The sequence below is a fragment of the Hemicordylus capensis genome, chromosome 5 (assembly GCF_027244095.1).
Source record: "Hemicordylus capensis ecotype Gifberg chromosome 5, rHemCap1.1.pri, whole genome shotgun sequence".
In the NCBI taxonomy this organism is placed as follows: Eukaryota; Metazoa; Chordata; class Lepidosauria; order Squamata; family Cordylidae; genus Hemicordylus; species Hemicordylus capensis.
The window spans coordinates 6,837,716-6,849,811 of NC_069661.1; the positions used below are offsets into that span (position 1 = coordinate 6,837,716).

The following is a 12,096-nucleotide window of genomic DNA, read 5'->3' on the forward strand; positions in this document are numbered from 1 at the left end:
ACATAAGGTAGACACCAGCAACATTCACTGGAGGTACTGTGCTGGGGGTGGATAGGGCCAATTATTCTCCTCCTGCTAAATAAAAGAGAATTGCCATGTTAAAAGGTGCTTCTTTGTCAAGTTGCAAGGAAAGAGATTGAGAAAAGGAAATTGGGGCTAGAGCAGTACAGATGGGGTGTCAAAACATCTAGTTTGGCCTCACTCTGCTTTGCAGAGGTGTTCAGAGTCTTCCAAAGAGGAAGGAGGAAAGGGAGGCAGGGAGAAGCAATACTAACCCCGGCATAAATTGACTGGTGCATTAAAAAGGGATTGGTTTATAAAATTGCTTATATCTTTCTTTTTATAATCTAAAACCAAACTGATACTTATAAATTCATAAAATCAGGACATATTTACAGAGTGTCTAATGAAACTGGAGGAGGAGCAGGTGTGTTGGGACTAGGCTGGTTCCTGAATCTAGACTGGGAGGGTGTGTGCTTTGTGTTCTTGCTTTCTCCAGCTCAAGGTCCCTGAAGTCTAAAACTGGAGCCTGAAGAGCAGCAGCGGGAGGGGGCTGCTCAGTTCAGCAGGCAAGGCCAGGCTCCCAGTATTAAACTAAAGGTAAAAGTGTGCTGTCAAGTCCTGGCGCCCACAGAGCCCTGTGGTTGTCTTTGGTAGAATACAGGAGGGGTTTACCATTGCCATCTCCCACGCAGTATGAGATGATTCCTTTCAGCATCCATCTTCCTATATCGCTGCTGCCCAATATAGGTGTTTTCCCATAGTCTGGGAAACACACATACCAGCAGGGATTCGAACTGGCAACCTCTGGCTTGCTAGTCAAGCCATTTCCCCACTGCGTCATTAGGTGGCATAGTATTTACACTAGAGCTGGCCAATCCAGAGGCCATACTGCCTGCCTGTCACAGGAGCAAGTGTTTCAACGTTAGCTCTTGCTCCCTTCTGAATGGATGCGGAGGCCTGAGCAGACTCTTGGAACAGGGCAGCTTCCAAGTATCTGCCTATGAACTGGATCTGTTCAGACCAGCTACGTAGTTGTGACAGAGGAGAGAGTTGAAACACCTCTTCGAACTTAGCACTTTGGCACACGAGGCCAAGGGCCAGGGGTCTACAAGCTGCAACTTCTGAAAGTGAAAAATCACAGCATATCCAGCAAATTCACTCTTGAAGACATAAAATAAATAAATCTAGGAGCAGAAGTTACATTGGAACACAAAAATAATAAAATTTGTACTTGTTAAGCTGTTTTGGTAATGAGTAGCAACAGAACAGAAGGGGCTTATTGTCAGCTGCATTTGATTCCCTTCCATATTTCTCTCTCTCTCTCTCTCTCTCACGCCAGTCACAATTAATATTGATTAGTTATGCACGAATGCGATGAGGCTCTTGAAATATTTTAGTAAAAGACAAACAAAAAATTAAAATGGCTTTTCTTTGGAAAGTTGCAGACCTCTGCCTTGGACCATACTGAGTTCTCACACATCTGTTTTTCAGATGTTGTATTGTGTCAAAGGATAAGCAGTTATACTCAGCTCACTTCCTACAACCTATTCCTAATTTGGCACACCTTATCTCTCCCTGTCGTCCCTGGTTGCATATGAATGGGAGACTAGAAGTGTGAGCACTGCAAGATATTCCCCTCAGGGAACCTTCTGCTCTTCCCAGAGTGGCTCCAAGTTCCCTCCCTGGCTTCTCCAAGATAGAGGGCTGAGAGAAATTCCTGCTTGCAACCTTGGAGAAGCCGCTGCCAGTCTGTGAAGACAATACTGAGCTAGATAGACCAATGGTCTGACTCAGTATACGGCAGCTTCCTATGTTGCTGTTCCTATGTTCCAGGCCCTGCACAAGACACAGCAGCACTTAAGTTGTAGGCTGCTGTTTCCTCAACATTCTACCTTCCCATGAAGACTTCTTGCATTGACTTCTGCTGTGTAAACCAGGACTTCCTAACACTGAATCCCTCAATGCTGGGCAACAACTCCCATCATCCCCTGCCAAAATGGTTGGGAATTCCTGATGTAAACTCTGTGTGTTGCAAAGAATTCTGGGCACATGTCTTAGGGTGCATTCTGGGTTGAACGCAGGGCATTGACCAGGCCTATGAGGCTACATGTGTCTTGAAACACACCTGAGACTTCCCTGCAGTGACTCATGACAAAGGAAAGTGGTAATGGAAGACCAATTATCTTTCAAGGGTACTTATCTGCCTTTACTGGGGGGAGAGATGTGGATTTCCCCAAATATTTTGAATTGGAAGCACTTCTGGAATGTTTCGCAGTAAATTTCCCCTCATTTGTATAAAACCTGCATTAATTTCCCACCTCAAAAACTATTGCTATAGAAATTTGCCTGATGCCCTAAATAGATTGTGGTCTGATGTGGCAGGTTATTGGACCTATTTGTACAGTTTAAAAAACCCCACCTCCACCATATTAATTTCCCCTCACTGTAACTCGTACGTTTTCCAAGTAACTCAGTAGAAACGTTAGAAATGGAAATTCTTCCACAGAAGAATTTAAACTTTGGGGAAAGTTTACAGAAAATGTTCATGGAAAAGACACCATGCTGGCATGAATAGGGGTAGTGGGCTTCTTACCACCCTTCTCACCAGACTCCTGCTTCTACCCTCAGTCTTCCCATGTGGCTATGCCCCTTTTGAGGCGACAGCACCGGAGGGAACAATCCTTTTCATCCCTGCCACCATATTATGGGGTTTGCAGCAGTGCAGCTTACCTGGGGAGCTGAGACTGAAGCCCAGTTCAGACATTATGCTGTAGAGTGTACAGATGTCTGAACATTTGTACAAATGTTTGTGTTCATGACTATACCTGGGTCCATTTTAAAAGTGAACCTGGGATAAGGGCCCTTCAAATTCATGGTACAGATAGGAAGTGTACATCTGTACCTGCATACACTATAAAATGTGAATGCCCGTACCTGTGTACAGATCTGTACCTATGAACGGTGTACAGTTTTGTACGAGTGTTGACCATAATGTGTGACTGGGCCTTGAGTGTGCTCTCTATTGCAGCCCTGGGTCTGCTGCAGCATAATGTGTGAAACGGCCCTCTGACTTCAGGGTTGTTCTTTCCACGTGCACCTCCTGCTCCTCCCTCCCTGAAATTGTTTCTGTCCAGACATGCTGTTGTAGTAGATGGCAAGGTACTGCTCCGCTGCTTGGAGCAGGGCTAGGCAATCTTTGGCCCGCCAGCTGTTAATAAACTACAACTCCCATCATAAATTGTGACTAGAGATGATGGGAGTTGTAGTTCATCTACAACTGGAGGGGTCTAGTGATGCATCCAAGGAGGATCCTCCAGCACAGCTCAAATTGAAGGCAGGTTGAGATGGGAGGAGGCGGTCCTTCAGGTACCCTGGTCCAAGTCCTTATTGGAGAAGGAAACAGCCCCAGCTTTTTCAGCCAATGTGAGGGGAGGCAGAGAGAACCAGATTTGTCAGAAGTTTGCCAACTGGAGACCAATGGTCTCCAAAACCATTGGAGTCGTGTGAATACTGCATGTCGCCTTGCAGGGTTTTCCTGCCCTTCACAAATGGGTACAGAGATCAAACTGCGTCTGTCCTTCAGACATGGAATGTTGCACTGACCATGCATGTCAGTGTCAGTTTTTATTCTGACACCTAAAGATCACATTGAGAGATTGGAATTTAGGATGAGGTGTTATATTGCCTTTTACGTAATTTCCTCCTGCTTTGCAAAAAATCCCAGGGTTTGAACTGAATTCAGAAATGTGGAGGAAAATGCAGTGCAACATAATATTGACTCTGTTGAAGATGGAGATGTGGTGTTTAAAATTAATGTGCAAATTTAGGACAACCTCCTGGGTCTAGAAATGGGTTCAGAGGACGAGCTGAGTTTGTCCTTCAAACGTGAAGTGCAGAATTGTGTCCGAAATGAGTTGACCAAATTTCATTCAGATCTTTCAATGGGGAGATCATAGCCCTATTCAGATGTTGTTAGTAAAACACTGTGTGCAAGTAAAGTAAAGTGTGCCATCGAGTCGGTGTCGACTTCTGGTGCCCACAGAGCCCTGTGGTTTTTCTTTGGTAGAATACAGGAGGGGTTGACCATGGCCTCCTCTCGCGCAGTATGATATGATGCCTTTCAGCATCTCCCTATATCGCTGCTGCCTGATAGAGGTGTTTCCCATAGTCTGGGAAACAGACCAGCGGGGATTTGAACCTGCAACCTCATGCTTGCTAGGCAAGTAATTTCCTACTGCGCCATTAGGTGGCTTTGCATGCAAGTACAGCATGTAAAACAAGGCCAGAAGTACTGCCATGGCCCCGTCAGTCATCCTTGTCAGCGCACTACGTGAGCAGCGCACTGACAAGAATAACTGATGGGGCCAGGGCAGGACTTCTGGCCCTGTTTTACATGCTGTACTTGCATACAGCGTTTTACTAATAATATCTTAATAGGGCTTATGTTGCATACAAAAACGGGCAACCAGAAATCCCAAATGGACAAATTAAACCAAATATCTAGCTTCACTCTGCTAATAAGCCCAGTAACAGAACAGTGAGCAGGTTTGCATAAATTACTCTGGATCGCACGTTATGAAGTACAGGGCTTCAGTTTCCTTACCTTGTTTTTCCAAACCAAAATTGTACACGTTTATGGAGTGCATAGCAGCTTTGATTAGGTTATCATTTTGGAATTCAGACCTGGACTAAGTCACAGGTCTTAAGAACTAGTTCCATATAGATTCTAGTTTGCTTGTTTTTGTTTGTTTTTGTATATATATATTAAAAGTCTTGCAACCCTGTCTTGATATATGGTAATACGCAGGGAAAAATGTGTAGTAAATGTTGGCAACTGACATGTCTTTAATCAAATGCCTTCCTCTGCGGAAGTCTGTCTGCTCTAGTCCCAACTTTTGTCTCCTCTGGTCCTGCTTGAAACAACTTGTTGGGACTGGAGAAGGAGAGGCGAGACAAGAGCATAAAAACAAGAGAAGCCAGCTTGGAAAAGGGTCAGCTCTGGATCACTGGTGTTCAGTTGGTAGGTTGTGACTCAGAACTTGGTCACATCTCCGCTTGGTGTAGGTTGTATCTATAATATAACCCAGGACTGGCCTTGGCAGATGACACCCTTGGACAGCTGCCAAAGACACAACCCCGGGAAGAGGGCATCCTCCTGATCCACTGTTTCCTCGAGAGGATTCTGTTTTATTTTTTATTCTATTTTACATTTATATTCCACTCTTCCTCCATGGAGCCCAAAGCAGTGTACTACATACTTGAGTTTCTCCCCACAACAACCCTGTGAAGTAAGTTAGGCTGAGAGAGAAGTGACTGGCCCAGGGCCACCTATCAAGTATCATGGCTGAATGGGGATTGGAACTCGGGTCCAGCACTCTAACCACTACATCACGCTGGCTCAGGATGGGGCCTGGCTGCCAACTGATTGCCCCCCCCCACGCCCCCACTTACCATGCCAGTAAATGGGTGTCCCCCCCCCCTTCTTGATGGGTTGGCAGAGGAACTACATAACTCTAGTTAGTGGCCAATGTCCAACATGTGTTTGCCCCCACATGACATCATGTAGCCTTGCATCAGCTACCCGCTAAGGGGATGGAGGCAGACCCAGATAGGAGGGGGCCATCACAGGTCATGTAGCTGAGGGCCCCTTCAGCCTGGAACTGACCTGGATGAAAGCCCCGTTTTTGTTAGTTCTTAGAGCAAGAAGGATCAAATTAAGAAGCTGGTTTCTTGTTCGTAGCCTGTGGTTGAGGGTGAGTCCCAGAATGTGAAAATGTTGAAGGCTCTCTCTAGGGTAAGGGTTCTCAGCCTTGGGTCCAAAGGTAGGAACATGGAAGACATAGAAAGCTGCCTCATAGCTCAGTATTGTCTACACCGGGGTTCCCAACCTGTGTTCCTCCAGATGTTGCAGGACTACAACTCTCATCATCCCTAGTTACAATTTATTGTGGCTCAGGATTATGGGAGTTGTAGTTCAGCGACATCTGGAAGACCACTACTCTACACAGACTGGCAGCAGCTCTCCAAGGTTTCAGGCAGGAGTCTTTCTCAGCTCTACCTGGAGGGGCTGCCAGGGGTTGAACCTGGGACCTTCTGCCTGTAAAGCAGGTGCTCCGTCACTGAGCTGCGGTCTCCTCCTCCTCCTCCTCCTCCTCCTCCTCCTCCTGCCACAATGGCCAAAGGTCATGATGAGAGTTGTAGTCCAACAATGGGGGAACCCAAGGTTGGGACCTCATGCTCTACTGTTTGTAAAGCTGCAGCCCTGGGGACCATGCAAAGCCACAAGGATGCCATTTCGCCTCAGTTGCTGCCCTCCCTCACCCCACAAGCAGGCTGAAATTTGTCTTTTCATCAGCCATCTTGAAAACAGGTCTCTTGATTCCACGCTGAAAAGGCAACCTGTAAAGAGCTCAATGTGCCACTGTCCAGGTTGTGTTTAGTCTAGGATCAGCTGCCCCATTGCCTTGCCCTATGGACATATGAAGCCACCTGATTATTTATTGTATTTATTTGATTTGATTTATATACCACCCTTCCAAAATGGCGGTATATGAGGCCAGTGGTCCATCTAGCTCAGTATTGACTGGCAGCAGCTTCTCCAAGGCTTCAGGCAGGGGTCTCTCTCAGCCCTACCTGGAGATGCTGCCGGGAATTGCACCTGGGGCCTTCTGCACGCAAAGCAGATGCTCTGCCACTGAGCTATAGCCCCTCCCTTATTTACGGTGTAAAATGTGTGAATCGAGCAGAAAACGTGGAAGCCCTTGAGAGTTCAGAAGCATATGACTTCATTCAGGAACATGAAGTGCAGGGTTTCCCCGCAAGGTCACGCTCCTGCAAGCAGCATCCATGATGACTGATTCATACATCGCACTGAGACCCTCCGCCAAGTGCCTGATGAGAAGCCAGCTGCAGTCTGAAAGCAGCGAAGCCAGATGCCGCTGAGTGAGAATTCGGGACAAACCCTTTTAACAAACGTCCCCAGATCATCTTGTGGCTTTTAAATGGAACACATTGTTATTGGAGCGTATTCATTTAATGGCACAGTTAAGCAATCGTAGGCAACAGCAGCTTCCTCCGCTATCTCCAGTTATTCAGCGTTCACCTACAGTCAGCATGCATGCTTTCTTTTGTTGTATTAAGAATATAAACAAGCCAGGATCAGAGCAAGCTCCATCCAGACCAGCATTCTGGACCAGCTAAAGCACGTCCAGGCAGATGCTTCTGGAAGCTTCCAAGCAGGGTGTAGAAATGACTGCCACTGTTTGCTCCCAGCATCTATCTGGTCCACTGCATTAACCAAGATGATCAGGGGCCTAGAGCACCTTTCTTATGAGGAAAGACTACAACACCTGGGGCTTTTTAGTTCAGAAAAAAGATGACTGAGGGGAGACATGATCGAGGTCTATAAAATCATGCATGGTGTGGAGAAAGTGGAGAGAGAGAAATTCTTCTCCCTCTCCCATAACACTAGAACCAGGGGGTCATCCCATGAAATTGATTGCCTGGAAATCTAGGACCAACCAACGGAAGTACTTTTTCACACAATGCATTAATCAACTTGTGGAATTCTCTGCCACAAGATGTGGTGACAGCCAACAACCTGGATGGCTTGAAGAGGGGTTTGGATAACTTCATGGAGGAGAGGTCTATCATTGGCTACTAGTTGGAGGGCTAAAGGCCACCTCCAGCCTCAAAGGCAGGATGCCTGAGTACCAGTTGCAGGGGAGTAACAGCAGGAGAGAAGGCATGCCCTCAACTCCTGCTAACTTGGCAAAGAGGCACCTTTTAACATGGTGATTCTCTTTATTTAGCAGGAGGAGAGTAACTGGCCGTATCCACCCCCAGCACAGTACCTCCAGTGGCTGTTGCTGGTGTCTATCTTAGTTTCTTTTTAGATTGTGAGCCCTTTGGGGACAGGGAGCCATCTTATTTATTTCTATTTCTCTGTGTAAACTGCCCTGAGCCATTTTTGTAAGGGCGGTATCGAAATCGAATGAATGAATGAATGAATGAATGAATGAATGAATGAACTCCTGCCTGTGGCTTCCAACGGCATCTGGTGAGCCACTGTGCGAAAGAAGAAGCTAGACTAGATGGGCCTTGGGCCTGATCCAGCAGGGCTGTGTGGTGTAGTGGTTAGAGTGCTGGACTAGGACCAGGGAGAACCAAGTTCAAATCCCCATTCAGCCATGATACTTGATGGGTGACTCTGGGCCAGTCACTTCTCTCTCAGCCTAACCTACTTCACAGGGTTGTTGTGAGGAGAAACCTAAGTATGTAGTACACCGCTCTGGGCTCCTTGGAGGAAGAGTGGGATATAAAATGTAAAAAAATAAAAATAAATAATTTTATATACAGGTGGAGCTTGCTATACGTGGTACTGCTATTAATGGTTCCACGTATCCGCGATCCTAGAATAGGCACCTGACATCAGCATAGAGCCTTTGGAGGCAGGTGGTATATAAATCAAATAAATAAATAAATAAATTTGTGTAACACAAAAGATTGACCCCCGAAGTCATTTCCAGCCGCCATGTTGAGAGTAGGAGCCATTTTGTAGCTGATTTTTAAAAAACAAAATTCCTCCCTCCCCCCCGATTTTTCACAGACAAGTGACTGATTTTGGACTGGGGGTGGGGGCTCATTCCTGGAAGGCTGGAGACCTGCGGAGCATGGTAGGGCTCTTTATTTTGCTATTCTCCCCCCCCCCCGGGTTTTGCTCTCTTTTTTTGCCACAATGCCCCGCTATTCACAGTACCGATTTCCGTGGTTCCAGCAGAGAACTGACCCCCACCCCTGCAGATAATGGGGTTCACCAGTACTGCTCAACAACAATAACACAATTCTCAAAGCAGTTTACGCATAAAAAGAAATAAGCAAATGGTTCCCTGGCCCCAAAGGTCTCTCTCTCTCTCTCTCTCTGAATGATATCCATAAATAATTGATATGAAAGGATCGGAGAGTGGTTGGGAACAGAAAAGTGGTCCGTTACCTTAACATTGTTTTGTTTATTTAATGGATTTTGCTACTGCCTTCTGATACTGCCTTTCCCACAAATGTGGAACAAGAGGATGAAGAATTCAATATACAATATACTAAAAAAAATTGACATTCTGCGCCAAGTAACCTGGGCAGTTCTCAAACACCTATGCTGCTGCGGGTGGCTAAAACCACCACCTCGTTCCTGCACCAAAGAGAGTCCCCTTGATAATCTTAAGCAGTTGAACTTGCCTGGTGCAATGACCTTTGAAAATAATGGCTGTAGTGTTATGTTTTGCACCTAATGGCGCAGCGGGGAATTGGCTTGACTAGCAAGCCAGAGGTTGCCAGTTCAAATCCCCGCTGGTATGATTCCCAGATTATGTTTCCCAGACTATGGGAAACACCTCTATCAGACAGCAGTGATCCAGGAAGGTGCTGAAAGGCATCATCTCACGCTGCGCGGGAGATGGCAATGGTCAACCCCTCCTGTATTCTACCAAAGACAACCACAGGGCTCTGTGGGCGCCAGGAGTCGACACCAACTCAACAGCACACTTTACTTTAGTGTTGTGGATGTTCAGTTGCTCAATTCTACATATTAGCACAAAAGCGCTCTTGTGTAATACCGCAGATGTTGCTTTAGATGCTCCCAGCAGCGTAGGTGGTTCAAAACTGCTCGTGTAACTCTGTGGAAAGTCAGCCATTAAAACCATACTAGAATCGGCACAAAGGCCAAAATCCCCCTTCAAAAAGTTTGTTTTTTTTTTGGAAAACTATAAAAATACAAATTTCAATATAGATTTTATCTAACCACTAGGACTGTGCACATCAGTAATTTGGGATTTCCGATGTCAGAATTCCCAGCCCCCACCACCAGGAGGCATCAGGATGCAGGGCCATGGTAGTGGGGCCCCTTGAACTGCCCACTCAGCACTGGCGAGGGGGTGGTTGGGCGGTGCAGCAGTTCTGGGGGGTGGGCGGGGGCGGGGGCAGAGAGCGGCAGTTGGGAAGTCTGCACAACTGGAGAAGCTCTGAGCAGAACCGCTGCCCTCCCCCCATCGATGCTTGTGCATCCTCCCAGCAGCTGCATGGGCTTCCCAGGCTGCCTTGTGCCACTCCCTGCCTGTCCATTCAAGCTCTCAAGAATCACTGCACTGCCCAGCCTCTCCTGTGCTGCGTGGACAGTGAAAGGGCACCCACCACCGCCACACTCTCCGGGGCACTTGCTCCGCGTTCTGATGCCCCCTGGCTCAGATTTCTAGCATCGGAAATCCGAAATCCCCGACACACACCATCCTACTAACCACCCCAAAACCAATAACAATGGTGGATTGAAAGGCACTAACCTAGTGATGTTGGCAGCGGCCCACAACCAGACGTTTTGGGCAGCCACCCGTCTCTGCCCTCCCCTCCCTCCCTCCCTCCCTGTCTCCTGCTCAGCCAGGGACTCACAACTGCCCTCCTCTTTGCCGGTTGTGGGCTAATGATGTCATCGCCCAGCACATGATGTCCCACAGTGATGTCATTTGACTGCACCGTGCCATGCTCTTTGCCGGCAGCCGTGAGTCCGTGGCTGAACGGGGGCCATAGAAAGAGGCCAGCTGTATGTGATGATAGAGCCATTCCTGTTGAAAGGGGTTTATCTGAGCAATGCCATTTGAGCTGCCATTTTAAAGAAGCTCTATTTAGCAGCTGTGGTTTCTCTCCAACAGCAGTAATCTTGCTTAGGTTACGTTTTTGTTTGTTGGCTGATAGCGTTACCGTTTTTATTGCATCATTTCAAAACCAGAGATAAACATCATTTTAAGAGCAAACAAACCATGCAAGCTGTTTGCCTGGCCCTCATCAAGCCCACCGTTCCTTCCACGGGCTAACCAGCGGCTCGGGCAAGGCTGTCGTTCTGCCAAAAAAGAGTTAATGGAACTTGGCTTCTTGGAAGCAAAACGCTTCCTGGTATCGGCCAATCAGCGGGAACAAAGGTTCTGCTCTGAGCTTGCACTAAGGCAACAGGTGATGCATTGTTTACTGCAGGTATTATTTTTCTTTTTCTCAAGAAGTCCCTGCAGGCGAGGAAGCAGGTAAAGCCCAGCACGGGCAAGGATCTGAGGGAGCATGTGAGCGAAGATCTCCTGGAGCACAGAGGTAAATGTCCCACGGAATTGCTGGTGTCTGTGGAAAGTACTCTCTTTCTCTCCTGCTTTTTTCTGCCTTTGCTGGGTAATGTGAAACTTCCCTTTTGAATAGGGCAGGACCTTCCCAGGCTGGGTAAAACCCGAAGGGAAGCTACAAGCTTGGGAAATAGCTAGGAAAAAAGTTGCAGGGAGCCCCAGCCCTTGCAAAATGGAAAGGGAGGTTTGGGGGGTGTCTGCAGGAGAAGAGGCGATGATCCTGGTGTCGTCCCCCCCACCCCACCCCCCCAGCCCTGTTGACCTGTAGAACCGCTGGAAGGTTTTCAAGGACTCTGTTGATTGTTGCTTTCAGTTTATTTCTGAGCAGCAGGCCTGTAACCAGTCTCAAAAAAAATGGGGGGGGGGATTGCAGAAGTCAGGGGAGGCAGGTTATAAAATGTACAGTGAAAACAGTCAGTGAGGCTGACAGGAGGAAAGAGGACCTTTTGGTGTGGCAGGTACACACTCCATGCCACCATCTGGCTACGGGCCTGCTGAGCAGATGGAAGTAGTTAGGGCTCTCGGATCTGCCTGGAAATCACATCGTCCTCTGACTTAGAAGCCCAGATATATGGGTGCAGGTCTCTGTTCCGGTGGGGTGGGGTGTGTGCGCATTGCACTCTGCACAGAGAGCCACCCTTTATCTGTTGTTCTTTCCCTTCTGCGGGGCTCTGGCATTCAGAAGATATTTCAGGTGGGATTTTCCCTCAAGGGTTCCCAACCAGAGGTCCCCAGGCGCTGTTTGACTACAACTCCCATAAACCCCTGCCACAGTGGCCTTTGGGGAATGATGGGAGTTGCAGTCCAACAACATCTGGGGACTCACGACTGGGAATCCCCGATCTTAAGTCCAAATTAAGGTCTTGACTGTGAAATGAGCAGAGAATTGATGGTCCCCATCTCACAAGTGTGGTTGCCAGTTTTCTTTCCTGGCAGAGCTCCT

At 47.5% G+C, this 12,096-nt stretch overlaps 1 protein-coding gene across 10 annotated transcripts in view; it reads left to right on the forward strand.

The window, feature by feature from the left end:
- The window catches only part of LZTS3 (leucine zipper tumor suppressor family member 3), a 119,020-nt gene that overhangs the window by 50,877 nt on the left and 56,047 nt on the right, over positions 1 to 12,096 (forward strand). For 4 of the 10 annotated variants that reach the window (XM_053254629.1, XM_053254626.1, XM_053254634.1 and 1 more), the window contains exon 2: positions 11,040 to 11,127. The exons of 3 other annotated variants lie outside the window; for them this stretch is intronic. The gene's annotated coding sequence lies outside the window, so the exon portion shown is untranslated. Of the gene's footprint in view, positions 1 to 10,777; positions 11,128 to 12,096 lie in introns of those variants that run through there. 3 more of the 10 variants (XM_053254627.1, XM_053254633.1, XM_053254628.1) reach the window with 2 other exon arrangements.